Source organism: Arachis hypogaea, chromosome 15 (assembly GCF_003086295.3).
Source record: "Arachis hypogaea cultivar Tifrunner chromosome 15, arahy.Tifrunner.gnm2.J5K5, whole genome shotgun sequence".
NCBI classification, from domain to species: domain Eukaryota; kingdom Viridiplantae; phylum Streptophyta; class Magnoliopsida; order Fabales; family Fabaceae; genus Arachis; species Arachis hypogaea.
Window position 1 is genome coordinate 142,223,429 of NC_092050.1, and position 13,920 is coordinate 142,237,348.

Sequence of the window (13,920 nt, forward strand, 5' to 3'; positions counted from 1 at the left end):
ACCTTTGTTTGTTCTCATCATTCTCCTGTTGAAGGAGTCTGGATCATCTTTCAGCTGAGGTAGCTTTAAGATCTCTCTGATCTTGTCAGGGGTGGTATGAACAATCTTTCCTCTGACCATGGTCCGATATTCATAGAAAGCAGTTCCAGATAGTTTTTGCTTGTCAGTCTGCCACATATTAGCATAGAACTCCTGGATCATATTCCTTCCCACCTTCGTTTCAGGATTAGCTAGGACTTCCCAGTTCCTGATTCGAATTTGCTCCTGGATCTCCGGATATTCATCTTCTTTCAGATCGAATCTAACTTCCGGGATCACTGATCTCAGACCCATTATTTTGTTATAATGGTCTGAATGTTCTTTAGATAAGAACTTCTCTTGATTCCAAAGTGGTTTTGGAACGCTCTCTTTCTTTCCTCTTGGAGTGGGTTGTTTTCCTTTAGGAGCCATGATCTTAGTGATCGCGGATAAACACACCAAACTTAGAGGTTTGCTTGTCCTCAAGCAAAAGAAAAGAAAGGAGATGGAAAGAAGGAGGGCTAGGTGCAATTGTTGATGGAAGGGGAGGGAGGCCGAACCCAAATTTAAAGGGAGGGAGGGTGGGTTTTCGAAAAAAGAGATGAAGATATGATAAAAAAATTGATTTGGAAAAGATAAGATAGAAGAGAGGATATAGTTTAAAATTGAAAAGATATGAAAGATTTTTGAAAAAGATAGATCTAGATTTTGAAAAAGATAAATTGGAGATTTTGAAAAAGATATTGATGAGTTGAAAAGATAGATTTGTTTTTAAAAAGATTTGAAAAGAGTTGGATTGAATTTGCAAAGAGGGTTTGTGCTTATGGATTAAGATATATTTAAAAAAAATCATGAATTGAAACATGAAAATCAAAATTTAAAATGAAAAATATGAAGAAAAATGATTTTACCTCCTCCCCATCATCCTGGCGTTTGAACGCCCAAACACTGCCTATTTTGGGCGTTCAACGCCCAAATGCTGCTCTCCTGGGCGTTCAACGCCCAGTTGTTGCCCTTTTCTGGCGTTGAACGCCAGATTGCTATCCTTACTGGCGTTTTCTTGCCAGTGAGCTCTTTTTCTCTGTTTTGTGTGCAGATTCCTTCTGTAACCCTGTGAACTTATGCAATTGATTATTTACCTTGTTATCAATGAACTCTATATAAACAAATAAAAATAAAAATAGGACAAAATGCTTAGAGGATTGATGCCCCATGGCTGGGTTGCCTCCCAGCAAGCGCTTCTTTATTGTCTTTAGCTGGACCTTGCTGAGCTTTTAATCTAGCTTCAGCCTTGAGCAGTTTTGCTCAACGTTGCCTTCAAGGTAGTGCTTGACTCTCTGTCCATTGACAATGAACCTTTTATCAGAATCAATATCTTGAAGCTCCACATAACCATATGGTGATACACTTGTAATCACGTATGGTCCCCTCCACCGGGATTTCAATTTCCCGGGGAATAGCCTGAGTCTAGAGTTAAACAGCAGAACCTTCTGTCCTGGTTCAAAGATTCTAGATGACAGCTTTCTGTCATGCCACTTTTTTTATTTTTCTTTATAAAGCTTGGCATTTTCGAAAGCTGTGAATCTGAATTCCTCTAGCTCATTTAGCTGGAGCAATCTTTTTTCTCCTGCTAATTTGGCATCAAAATTTAGGAATCTGGTTGCCCAGTAGGCCTTATGTTCCAGTTCCACGGGCAGGTGACATGCCTTACCATAGACCAGTTGGTATAGAGAGGTCCCTATCGGAGTGTTGAATGCTGTTCTGTATGCCCACAGAGCATCATCCAAGCTTCTTGCCCAATCATTTCTACGGGTATTTACAGTCCATTCTAGGATTCTTTTTAGTTCTCTGTTAGAGACTTCAGCTTGTCCATTAGTCTGTGGATGATATGGGGTCGCCACCTTGTGGCGAATCCCATACCGGACCATGGCAGAGTAAAGCTGTTTGTTGCAGAATTGAGTGCCCCCATCACTGATTAGTACTCTAGGGACCCCAAACCTGCTGAAGATATATTTCTGGAGGAACTTCAGCACTGTTTTAGTATCACTGGTGGGTGTGGCAATGGCCTCAACCCATTTTGATACATAGTCAACTGCCACCAGAATATAAGTGTTTGAGAATGACGGTGGGAAAGGTCCCATGAAGTCAATTCCCCATACGTCAAACAACTCAATCTCCAAGATTCCTTGTTGAGGCATGGCGTAACCATGAGGCAGATTACCAGCTCTTTGGCAACTGTCGCAGTTACGTACAAACTCTCGGGAATCTTTATAGAGTGTGGGCCAATAGAAGCCACATTGGAGGACCTTGGTGGCTGTTCGCTCACCTCCGAAATGGCCTCCATATTGAGATCCATGGCAATGCCATAGGATCCTTTGTGCTTCTTCTCTAGGCACACACCTACGGATTATTCCGTCTGCACATCTCTTAAAGAGATAGGGTTCATCCCACAAGTAGTAGTTTACATCAGTAATTAATTTCTTCTTTTGTATCCTGTTGTACTCCTTGGGTATGAACCTTGCAGCTTTATAGTTTGCAATATCGGCAAACCATGGTGTTTCCTGAATGGCAAATAAATGCTCATCCGGAAAAGTCTCAGAGATCTCAAGAGAGGGGAGGGGCGTCCCTTCTGCTGGCTCTATCTGGGACAGATGATCAGCCACTTGGTTCTCTGTCCCTTTTCTGTCTCTTATTTCTATATCAAACTCTTGCATAAGCAACACCCATCTGATGAGCCTGGGTTTTGAATCCTGCTTTGTGAGTAGATATTTAAGAGCAGCATGGTCAGTATACACAATCACTTTTGATCCTACTAAGTATGATCTGAACTTGTCAATGGCGTAAACCACTGCAAGTAATTCTTTTTCTGTGGTTGTGTAATTTTTCTGGGCATCATTTAAAATGCGACTAGCATAATAAATGACATACAGAAGCTTGTCATGCCTCTGTCCCAGTACTGCACCAATGGCGTGATCACTGGCATCACACATTAGCTCAAATGGTAATATCCAGTCTGGTGCAAAAATAACTGGTGCTGTGACCACCTTAGCTTTCAGCGTTTCAAACGCATGCAGGCACTCTGTGTCAAACACAAATGGCGTGTTAGCAGCCAGCAGATTGCTTAGAGATTTTGCGATTTTTGAAAAATCCTTTATAAACCTTCTATAGAATCCTGCATGCCCCAGAAAGCTTCTGATTGCCTTAACATTGGCAGGTGGTGGTAATTTTTCAATTACCTCTATTTTTGCTTGATCCACCTCTATTCCCTTGTTAGAGATTTTATGCCTAAGGACAATCCCCTCAGTCACCATGAAGTGACATTTTTCCCAGTTTAAAACTAGGTTGGTCTCTTGGCATCTCTTCAGAACAAGTTTTAGGTGATCAAGACAGGAGCTGAATGAGTCTCCATATACTGAGAAGTCATCCATGAAGACTTCCAGAAATTTTTCCACCATATCAGAGAAAATAGAGAGCATGCATCTCTGGAAGGTTGCAGGCGCATTACACAGCCCAAATGGCATCCTTCTATAAGCAAACACTCCAGATGGACATGTGAATGCTGTTTTCTCTTGATCCTGAGGATCTACTGCAATCTGGTTATAGCCTGAGTAGCCATTCAAAAAGCAATAATAATCATGACCTGCCAGTCTTTCTAGCATCTGGTCTATGAATGGTAAAGGAAAATGATCCTTTCTGGTGGCTGTATTGAGTCTTCTGTAGTCAATACACATGCGCCACCCTGTAACTGTTCTTGTAGGAACCAGTTCATTTTTTTCATTATGAATCACTGTCATGCCTCCCTTTTTTGGGACGACTTGGATAGGGCTCACCCAGGGGCTATCAGAAATAGGATAAATAATCCCAGCCTCTAGTAGTTTGGTGACCTCTTTCTGCACCACTTCTTTCATGGCTGGATTTAGCCGCCTCTGTGGTTGAACCACTGGTTTAGCATTATCCTCCAATAAGATTTTGTGCATGCATCTAGCTGGGCTTATGCCCTTAAGGTCACCTATGGACCACCCAAGAGCTGTCTTGTGTGTCCTTAACACTTGAATAAGTGCTTCCTCTTCCTGTGAATTTAAAGCAGAGCTTATGATCACTGGAAAAGTGTCACCTTCTCCCAGAAATGCATATTTCAAGGATGGTGGTAATGGCTTGAGCTCGGGTTTAGGAGGTTTTTCCTCTTCCAGAAGAAATTCAGAGGCTCTTTCGTGTCCTCTGAATCCTCTAAATCAGACTGAACATCTTTAAAGATATTTTCCAACTCTGATTCGAGACTCTCAGCCATGTTGATCTCTTCCACCAAGGAGTCAATAAGATCAACTTTCATGCAGTCCGTTGATGTGTCTGGATGCTGCATGGCTTTGACAGCGTTCAACTTAAACTCATCATCATTGACTCTCAGGGTTATTTTCCCCTGTTGGACGTCAATGAGGGATCGTCCAGTTGCTAGGAAGGGTCTTCCTAGAATGAGAGTAGCACTCTTGTGCTCCTCTATTTCCAGCACAACAAAGTCAGTGGGAAAGGCGAATGGCCCAACCCTGACAATCATGTCTTCAATCACGCCTGATGGGTATTTAGTGGAGTCATCAGCAAGTTGAAGACATATCCGGGTTGGTTTAACTTCTTCAGTTAAACCAAGCTTTCTGATAGTGGATGCAGGTATTAGGTTGATGCTTGCCCCAAGATCACATAAAGCTGTCTTGGTGCAATTACCTTCTAATGTGCATGGTATCAGAAAACTCCCAGGGTCTTTAAGCTTTTCAGGAAAGCTCTTCAGAATGACTGCACTGCATTCTTTAGTGAGGAGAACTCTTTCTGTTTCTCTCCAATCCTTTTTATGACTCAAGATCTCTTTCATGAACTTGGCATAAGAAGGTATTTGCTCAAGTGCCTCTGCAAATGGAATCTTTATTTCAAGAGTCCTAAGATAATCTGCAAAGCGAGCAAATTGCTTATCCTGCTCCTCTTTCTGGAGTTTTTGAGGATAAGGTATCTTGGCTTTATATTCCTCAACCTTAGTGGTTAAAGAAGCCTTTTTAGAGGGGTTGTTATCAGCACTTGTGTGTGTCTGATCCCTCACTGGCAATTGAGTGCCAGAGTTAGAAACTGGAGTGACGTTAGATGCCAACTCCTTGTCTGTTCCTGGCATCTGAACGCCAGAACTGTGCCCATTTTGTGCGTTCAGCGCCAGATCCTGCCCATTTTGGGCGTTCAGCGCTAGATCCTTGCCCATTTCTGGCGTTGAACGCCAGTTCTTGCTTGTTTCTGGCGTTGAACGCCAGTCTTGGGCATGGTCTGGGCGTTCAGCGCCAGCCTTCCACCAAATTTCTGGCGTTTTAGCGCTAGAGTTATTTTTCCCTGGGCTCTTACTGTCCTCAGGTAAATTTTGGGTGGTTTGCTCATTTCTTGGCTTTTTGCTGCCTTGAGGTGGGGTATTTAATGTTTTCTCACTTCTTAATTGAACTGCTTGGCATTCTTCTGTTATTTGTCTTGACAGCTGCTGCTTTGTTTGCCTAAACTGTTCTTCTATATGCATATTAGCCACTCTTGTCTCTTGTAGCCTATCTTTAAATTCGGCTAGCTGCTTAGTTAGAAAGTCCAATTGCTGGTTGAATTCAGCAGCTTGTTTTACAGGACTGAGTTCAGCAGTTACTGTTTTAACCTCTTCTTTCATGGAAGGGTCACTGCTTAGGTACAGATGCTGATTCCTGGCAACTGTATCAATGAGCTCTTGAGCCTCTTCAATTGTCTTTCTCATGTGGATAGATCCACCAGCTGAGTAATCTAGAGACATCTAAGCTCCTTCTGCAAGCCCATAGTAGAAGATGTCTAACTGAACTCACTCTGAAAACATTTCAGAGCGGCATTTTCGTAGCATCTCTCTGTATCTCTCCCAAGCATCATAAAGAGATTCATTATCTCCTTGTTTAAAGCCTTGGATGTCCAGCCTTAGCTGTGTCATCCGTTTTAGGGGAAAGTATTGATTCAGGAATTTTTTTTGTCAGCTGTTTCCATGTCCTTATGCTGGCCTTAGGTTGGTTATTCAACCACCTCTTAGCTTGATCTTTTACAGCAAATGGAAACAGTAATAGTCTGTAGACATCTTGATCTATTTCTTTATCATGTACTGTGTCAGCAATCTGTAGAAACTGTGCCAGAGACTCTGTAGGTTCTTCCTGTGGAAGACCGGAATACTGGCAACTTTGCTGCACCATGATAATGAGCTGAGGATTCAACTCAAAGCTACTGACTCCAATGGAGGGTATGCAGATGCTACTCCCATATGAAGCAGTAGAGGGGTTAGAATATGACCCCAGAGTCCTCCTAGACTGTTCATTTTCGCTTAGGTCCATGATGGAGAAAGGGAGATGATGTAAAATAGAGAAAATATTTTTTTTATTTATTTATTTCGAAAATAAAATAAATTAACAAAATAAATAAAAATAGGTGAAGATTTTCGAAAAAAAAATGAGGGGAGAGAAAGTGGTAAGAAAGTTTTGAAAAAGATATGATTTGGAAAAGATTTTAAATTTTTGAAAAAAATTTGAATTTTTAAAAATAATTTTCGAAAATTTGTTTTAAAATTAGAGAGAAAAGATATTTTTGAATTTAGTGAGGAAAGAGAAAAACAATAAAATAGCACAAGATTTAAAATTTTTAGATCTAATGCTCCTTGTTTTCGAAAAATTTGGAGGAAAAACACCAAGGAACACCAAACTTAAAAATATTAAGATCAAGACACAAGAAAAACTCAAGAACACTTTGAAGGCTCACAAGATCATGAAGAAGGAACACCAAACTTAAAATTTTTAGAAAACCAAACCAAAATTTTCGAAAATCAAGGGAAATCACAAGAAAACACCTAACTTAAAGTTTGGCACAAAATTTAATAGAGAAAATATTATTTTTGAAAAAGGTTTTAAAAAGAGTGTACCAAACTACCACGGACTTAGACCAACGCTCTAGCAAATTGGGCAGTAAATGTAACACTTGTTTTGAAGAAGGATATTTTTAATCAAGAACAATAATAAGAGACTCTAAACCAAAAAGAAAAATTTTCCTAATCTAAGCAACAAAATAAACCGTCAGTTGTTTAAACACGAACAATCCCCGGCAACGGCGCCAAAAACTTGGTGCACGAATTGTGAATCACACTTTTCACAACGCGTACTACTAACCAGCAAGTGCACTGGGTCGTCCAAGTAATACCTTACGTGAGTAAGGGTCGAATCCCACGGAGATTGTTGGTTTGAAGCAATTTATGGTTATCTTGTAAATCTTAGTCAGGAAGTCAATTATGTTTATCAGTTGAATTGCGAATAAACGAGAGAGCATGAATTAAAGGTTACTTGTTATGCAGTAATGGAGAATATGTTGGAGTTTTGGAGATGCTTTGTGTTCTGAATCTCTGCTTTCCTCTGTCTTTTGATTCATGCATGCACGTCCTCCTATGGCTGGCTTTATGCAAGGGCATCACCATTGTCAGTGGCTACATCCCCTCCTCTCAGTGAAAATGGTCAACGCACCCTGTCACGGCACGGCTATTCATCTGTCGGTTCTCGATCATGCTGGAATAGGATTCACCCTCCTTTTGCATCTGTCACTAACGCCCAGCACTCGCGAGTTTGAAGCTCGTCACAGTCATTCAATCACTGAATCCTACTCGGAATACCATAGACAAGGTTTAGACTTTCCGGATTCTCTTGAATGCCGCCATCATTCTAGCTTACATCACGAAGATTCCGATTAAGAAATCTAAGAGACATTCATTCAATCTGATGTAGAACGGAGGTGGTTGTCAGGCACACGTTCATGGTTTGAGGAAGGTGATGAGTGTCACTGATCATCACCTTCTCCACAGTTAGGCGCGAATGGATATCTTAGAGAGGAACACGCATATTTGAATAGAAAACAGAAATACTTGCATTAATTCATCGAGACACAGCAGAGCTCCTCACCCCCAACAATGGAGTTTAGAGACTCATGCCGTCAAAGAATACAAAGTTTTTGATCTGAAAATGTCATGAGATACAAAATAAGTCTCTAAAAGTTGTTTAAATACTAAACTAGTGGCCTAGGTTTACAAAAAGTGAGTAAACTATGACGGATGGTGCAGAGATCCACTTCTGGGGCCCACTTGGTGTGTGCTGGGGCTGAGACTTAAACAATTCACGTGCATAAGGCTGTTTTGGGCATTCAACGCCAGGTTTGGATCCATTTCTGGCGTTGAACTCCAGCTTTTAATCCTTTTCTGGCGCTGGACGCCAGAATTAGGCAGAGAACTGGCGTTGAACGCCAGTTTATGTCGTCTATCCTTGAGCAAAGTATGGACTATTATATATTGCTGGAAAGCTCTAGATGTCTACTTTCCAACGCAATTGGAAGCGCGCCATTTCGAGTTCTGTAGCTCCAGAAAACCCACTTTGAGTGCAGGGAGGTCAGAATCCAACAGCATTAGCAGTCCTTTTTCAGCCTGAATTAGATTTTTACTCAGCTCCCTCAATTTCAGCCAGAAAAATACCTGAAATTACAGAAAATCACACAACTCATAGCAAAGTCCAGAAATATGAATTTTTCCTAAAAACTAATGGAAATAAACTAAAAACTAACTAGAATATACTAAAAACTATATGAAATTAACCCCAAAAAGCGTATAAAATATCCGCTCATCAACTAACTTGGTTCAAAGTATTTTGGAAGACTGTGATGCAGGGAATCAAGTTCAAAAGGATAGTGAAACTGCACAAAATCATGAAAATGAAACTTCTGGTCAACCTGAACTTGAAACTATAGTTGCTAAAAATTTAAGAGACAATTCTATTTTGTCTCATGAATCTAAAAGAGATCTTGAAACCAGCAGTACCCAGAATTCCTTGGTAACTGAATCTGCCTCCAAGTCCACCAGACCTCGTGAATGGAGATTCTTGAAGAATTATCCTAAAGAATTTGTCATTGGGGATGTCTCTCATGGGGTTAAAACTCGGTCTTCATCTAGAAAGGCAAATAAAGAAACAAACATTGCCCTTCTCTCTCAAATGGAGCCTCAGAATGTCAAAGAAGCCCTTAACGACCCTTCTTGGGTAAAGGCAATGGAAGATGAGCTTCTTGAATTTGAGAAGAACCAAGTGTGGACATTGGTTCCAAGGCCGAATGGAAAGAAAGTGACCAGCACCAAGTGGATATTTTGGAACAAGCTAAGAGAGGATGGTAGCATTGCAAGAAACAAAGCAAGGCTAGTGGCACAAGGATATGACCAAGAAGAAGGAATAGACTTTGATGAATCCTTTGCCCCTATTGCCCGAATGGAAGCCATAAGACTTCTCTTAGCTTATGCTATTTTTTGTGGTTTTAAATTATATCAAATGGATGTGAAATGTACATTTTTGAATGGTGTGATAGATAGAGAAGTGTATGTGGAGCAGCCACTTGGTTTTGAAAATAAAGAGCTTTCTAACCATGTTTTCAAATTATCAAAAGCTCTCTATGGTTTGAGACAAGCTCCTAGAGCTTGGTATGAGAGACTTAGCTCTTTTCTTTCAAAAAATGGTTTTCAAAGAGGCACCATAGGCACTACACTATTTATCAAGAATTCTAATGATTCTTTCATTCTAGTCCAAATATATGTTGATGACATTATTTTTGGATCAGCCAATGAATCTCTTTGTTCTGAATTTGGAAAACTCATGACAAGTAAATTTGATATGAGTATGATGGGTGAACTTAATTTTTTCCTTGGGCTACAAATTAAACAAACTGAAAATGGTATTTTCATTCATCAAGAGAAGTATGCCAAGGAACTAGTTAATAAATTTGGTATGGAAAATGCCAAACCCATGGGAACTCCCATGCACCCTAATTCAAAATTAGACAAGGGAGAAACTGAGACTAGGTATAGAGGAATGATTAGCTCTCTTATGTACTTAACTTCCTCTAAACCTGATATTGTGCAAAGTGTTAGAATGTGTTCAAGATTCCAATCTAAACCAAAAGAATCTCATCTTTCTGCAGTTAAGAGGATCATTAGATATGTTCATGGCACATCCAATTTCGGTCTTTGGTATCCTAAGATTGATAATTTTTCTACAGTTGGTTATTGTGATGCAGATTTTGCCGGTGATAGAGTTGATAGAAGGATCACATCAAGCTTATGTTGCTTCCTTGGAAAGTCCTTGAATGTTTGGTCAAGTAAGAAGCAGCCAACAGTGGCTTTATCCACTGCAGAGGCTGAGTATATAGCTGCTTCTTCTTGTTGTTCTCGGCTTATGTGGTTAAAAACACAGCTTGCTGATTACAAATTAAATGCTGAAAATATTTCCTTGTTGTGTGATAATATGAGTGCTATTAATATTTTCAAAAATCCAGTTTTGCACTCTAGGACTAAACATATTGAAGTGAAATTTCACTCAATAAGAGAACATATTCAAAAGGGGGATATTAACATTCAATTTGTTAAATCAGAGGAGCAATTAGCTGATATTTTCACTAAACCACTAGCTGAGGACAGATTTTGCATGCTTAGGACTAGTCTAGGGATTTTAAGCTATGATTCATTGTTTGGAAGTTGCTGATATGTTTGTTAGAGTTTTTTGTCTCATAAACAGGTATGAGACAATTCTGGGCAAGTGAAGAACCTTCTCTTCAATCCGCGTTCTCAGGTCTTGTTACAAGTGCAGAGTTATTTGGGCCAAACTAAAAAATCAGATCATGGGTGCTCCAATATGTTTCCTTAATCCAAACTACCTCTGGGCCCAAAATGAGTGTTACATTGTCCACATGTTACTTTTATTTTTTTGTCTTTTAATGAAAATGTTTCATATTTTATTATTAATCTGCTTTACTTTCTATTTAAAAAAAAAAAAGCAAATCATCTTTTTGTGAGGTCAAGTCTTTGAATAATGATTTCTATAAAGGGGTTATTGCTCATCACATCTTGTGTCCAAATTTTCTTGTTGATTTACCGAATCTGAAAAAGAAAGGTTTTCCTTTTGTTGAAAACTTGAAATTTTTGGACTAGAATCACTCTTTTAAAATCAAAATGCCAGTGTACCCACTTTTAGTCATGGAATTTTATGCAAACATGACTTACCATGAGGGGACTATTCATTCCTATGTAAAAGGCAGTGACATAATTCTGAATAATGAGACCATCAGCGATTTTTTGAAATACACTGATGTTGGTGCATGTGCCTATACATTTGGAAAATGGGATGAAAGGGTGTCTCATATCAAAGGGTGTCTTACACTGATACTCTAGTTTTGTATGCTATTCTCACAACAACAGAAATCTCTTTTTCTTATTTAATGGTTAGATATATGTTTGATTCTGTTCGAAGTGAGAAAGATAAAGCCCTTCTTTATGACATGTTCTTAACTTGTATTTTTGAAATATTTTGGTGTTGATTTGTCCAATGAGTCATATGAAATAGACACTCATATCTAAAAGGAGGTGGTTCAGTGAAACAGCAGAAAAAGGGACCCACTCGTTCTGAAAGGGTGGTTCTTGATGAAGATAATGATGACTATGAACCAGAAGGCACTCCTCCTCCTTCTACCACAGGTACTTTAGCCTCCACTGGACACAAATATGCTTTTAGTATGTGTTAATTATATAAGTTGTTTTTTATGTGTTGATCAAGGAAGAATGGAACCATTGGACCGCTTTGAGCAATTTAGATGATTTTTTTTTATTCTATGATTCAGGCTGAACTTGAAGCTATTACGATATTAGTTTTGATGTTTGCATTTTTGTATTTGAGAAATAGGAGAAGAGGACATTTGTTGATTAGGAATAGAGAAATTAATACTAATCTCTTAAGACGAAATGTATTAAACCGCATAATAGGAGGGGGCGATAGAAATCGCATTTGGAAATTAAGGATGAGCGTAGATACATTAGGAAGATTGTGTGAGTTACTAAAAGTTCAAGATGGATTAAGAGATGAATGTCGTGTAAGTATACCTGAGCAAGTTGTTGAGTTAAGAAATTAACTAACATAATTGATGATGACAAACATTAATTTTATTGGGCCAACTACCCAATTAGTTTTGATGATTTTGTTTTAAGTGATGCATGCTAAATTTCAATAATGCAACAGCCCAAATAAATGGAACAAAAATCTTAAGCTTTCATAGCGTGCTACACTTTCAAATAAAGTCCAAATTAATTTAGAACAAAGAAATATAGTTGCAGCAGCCCAAAATGATGGAAATCAAACCAGAAACAAAGTGGGCTATAAAACACTAAAAGCCCAAAGTTGTTAAGCAAAGAAATCACTTGGGCTAAATATGAAGAAAGCCAACCAAGCCTGAGTTGCTCACCCAAGTTGATCCCACCAAGCTTCTCATACAAGATTGAAGTCTTCACTCTCTCTTATTGCTTCGATCAGCAACAAAATACAAGAAAGAGAGCTTCGTCCTTCCTACTTATTTCAACAGAGAAGAAAGAAAGAGAAAGCTTATTCAGAAAGAAAATGTCTAATCACCCACATCAATCCATATTAAACTAAGTCAGAAATTAAAAGGTGATTTATTTCCATTTGCATGCAACTTACTTTCTTCACTTCATCTCAAATCTTCTACTTTACCATTTTTGGATAAATGAAAAAAGTGTTCTCTGATAATCATTGCTGTGAATCAAAGGCTAAAAATTGTTTCTTGAGGACAAAGCACTTTTTCAATGGATCAGATTCAAGTTTACCTTTGAAACTTGTATCTTTGCTGATCTAAGGCTTTCGGTCAAGTAAAAAAGGGTCTATTCCAGCATTCCATTTTTGAAGGTAAATGGAAGAAAGTGAAAAGATAGGATGGTGAAGCACACAGCTCAAGAAGTTGACCTAGGAAAGAGCAATTCAGCAACATGCAAGGAGATACAAAAGAAGAATTTTCATCCTTCAGAAGCCAAGGAGAGATAACCAGTGTTCTAGAGGTGTATATTCTGAGAAGAGCTCTCTGAAGAAGTTCATCCACTTGGACAGTGCTTCCTAGTCAAGGGAGCATTCCGCCAGAATGAAGAACTGAATCAGAGGCTAGCAAATCTGGTTTATCACATAGCAAAGAGGCTGTTGAAGCATCAATCTCCTTCATGTTTTACAGATTGTATTTTTCTTTTCAATGTTTATCTTTATGTAATTTCTTGAGGTAAAAGGCTGAATGAGAGAGTCATTGAAAGAGTCTAAGAGTGGAAAAAGGCAGAGAGATACACATGAGTAAAAATCCTAGAGTTCTTTTAGATTTCTTTAGGATGATTAAGTGTCTTGTATCTTGTACCAGTGAGGTATCCCTTTCTTAGTTGGGTTAGCACTAAGAGTGAAGAGTTCGGTATTAGCATAGCCAAGTCAAGTTAGGTTAGAACTTGAGTGTGAAAGGATTATGTCAATCCTGTAAATTGGTGTATGTAATACTTTAACTATAGTAGAAATTCCACCACTATTGTGGTGGAGACTGAATGTAGGTTGTATTGCACAAGGCAACCGAACCAGGATACATGGTGGTGTTAGCTTCTTCCTTCTCTGCTCTGTTCTGTTTTCTGATATTCATGAGACAAAATGAAATTGTCTCATAAATTTTTCACTGCTAAGTTCAAACATATTCAGATTGAAAGTCTGTCTTAAAAGGGTTAATTCAGTAACATAAAAGAAGGTCATAGATTCAACTCCCCCTTCTCTAAGTCTTCTACAATCTTCACAAGTGATTACGTTTTTATTAACACTAGCTCATCATAAAAAGAATCACACACTTCAAGTTAGATTTTATAGGTCAGGAGAAACAATAAGTAGGTATTTCAACAAGGTGTTATTCTTGGTCATACGTGTCCAAAGTCTATTATTTGCAAAAGCTGTTCCTGTTCTAGATGACTGCATAGATCCCTATAATCTATAATTTTGTATATAATTAGTCTTG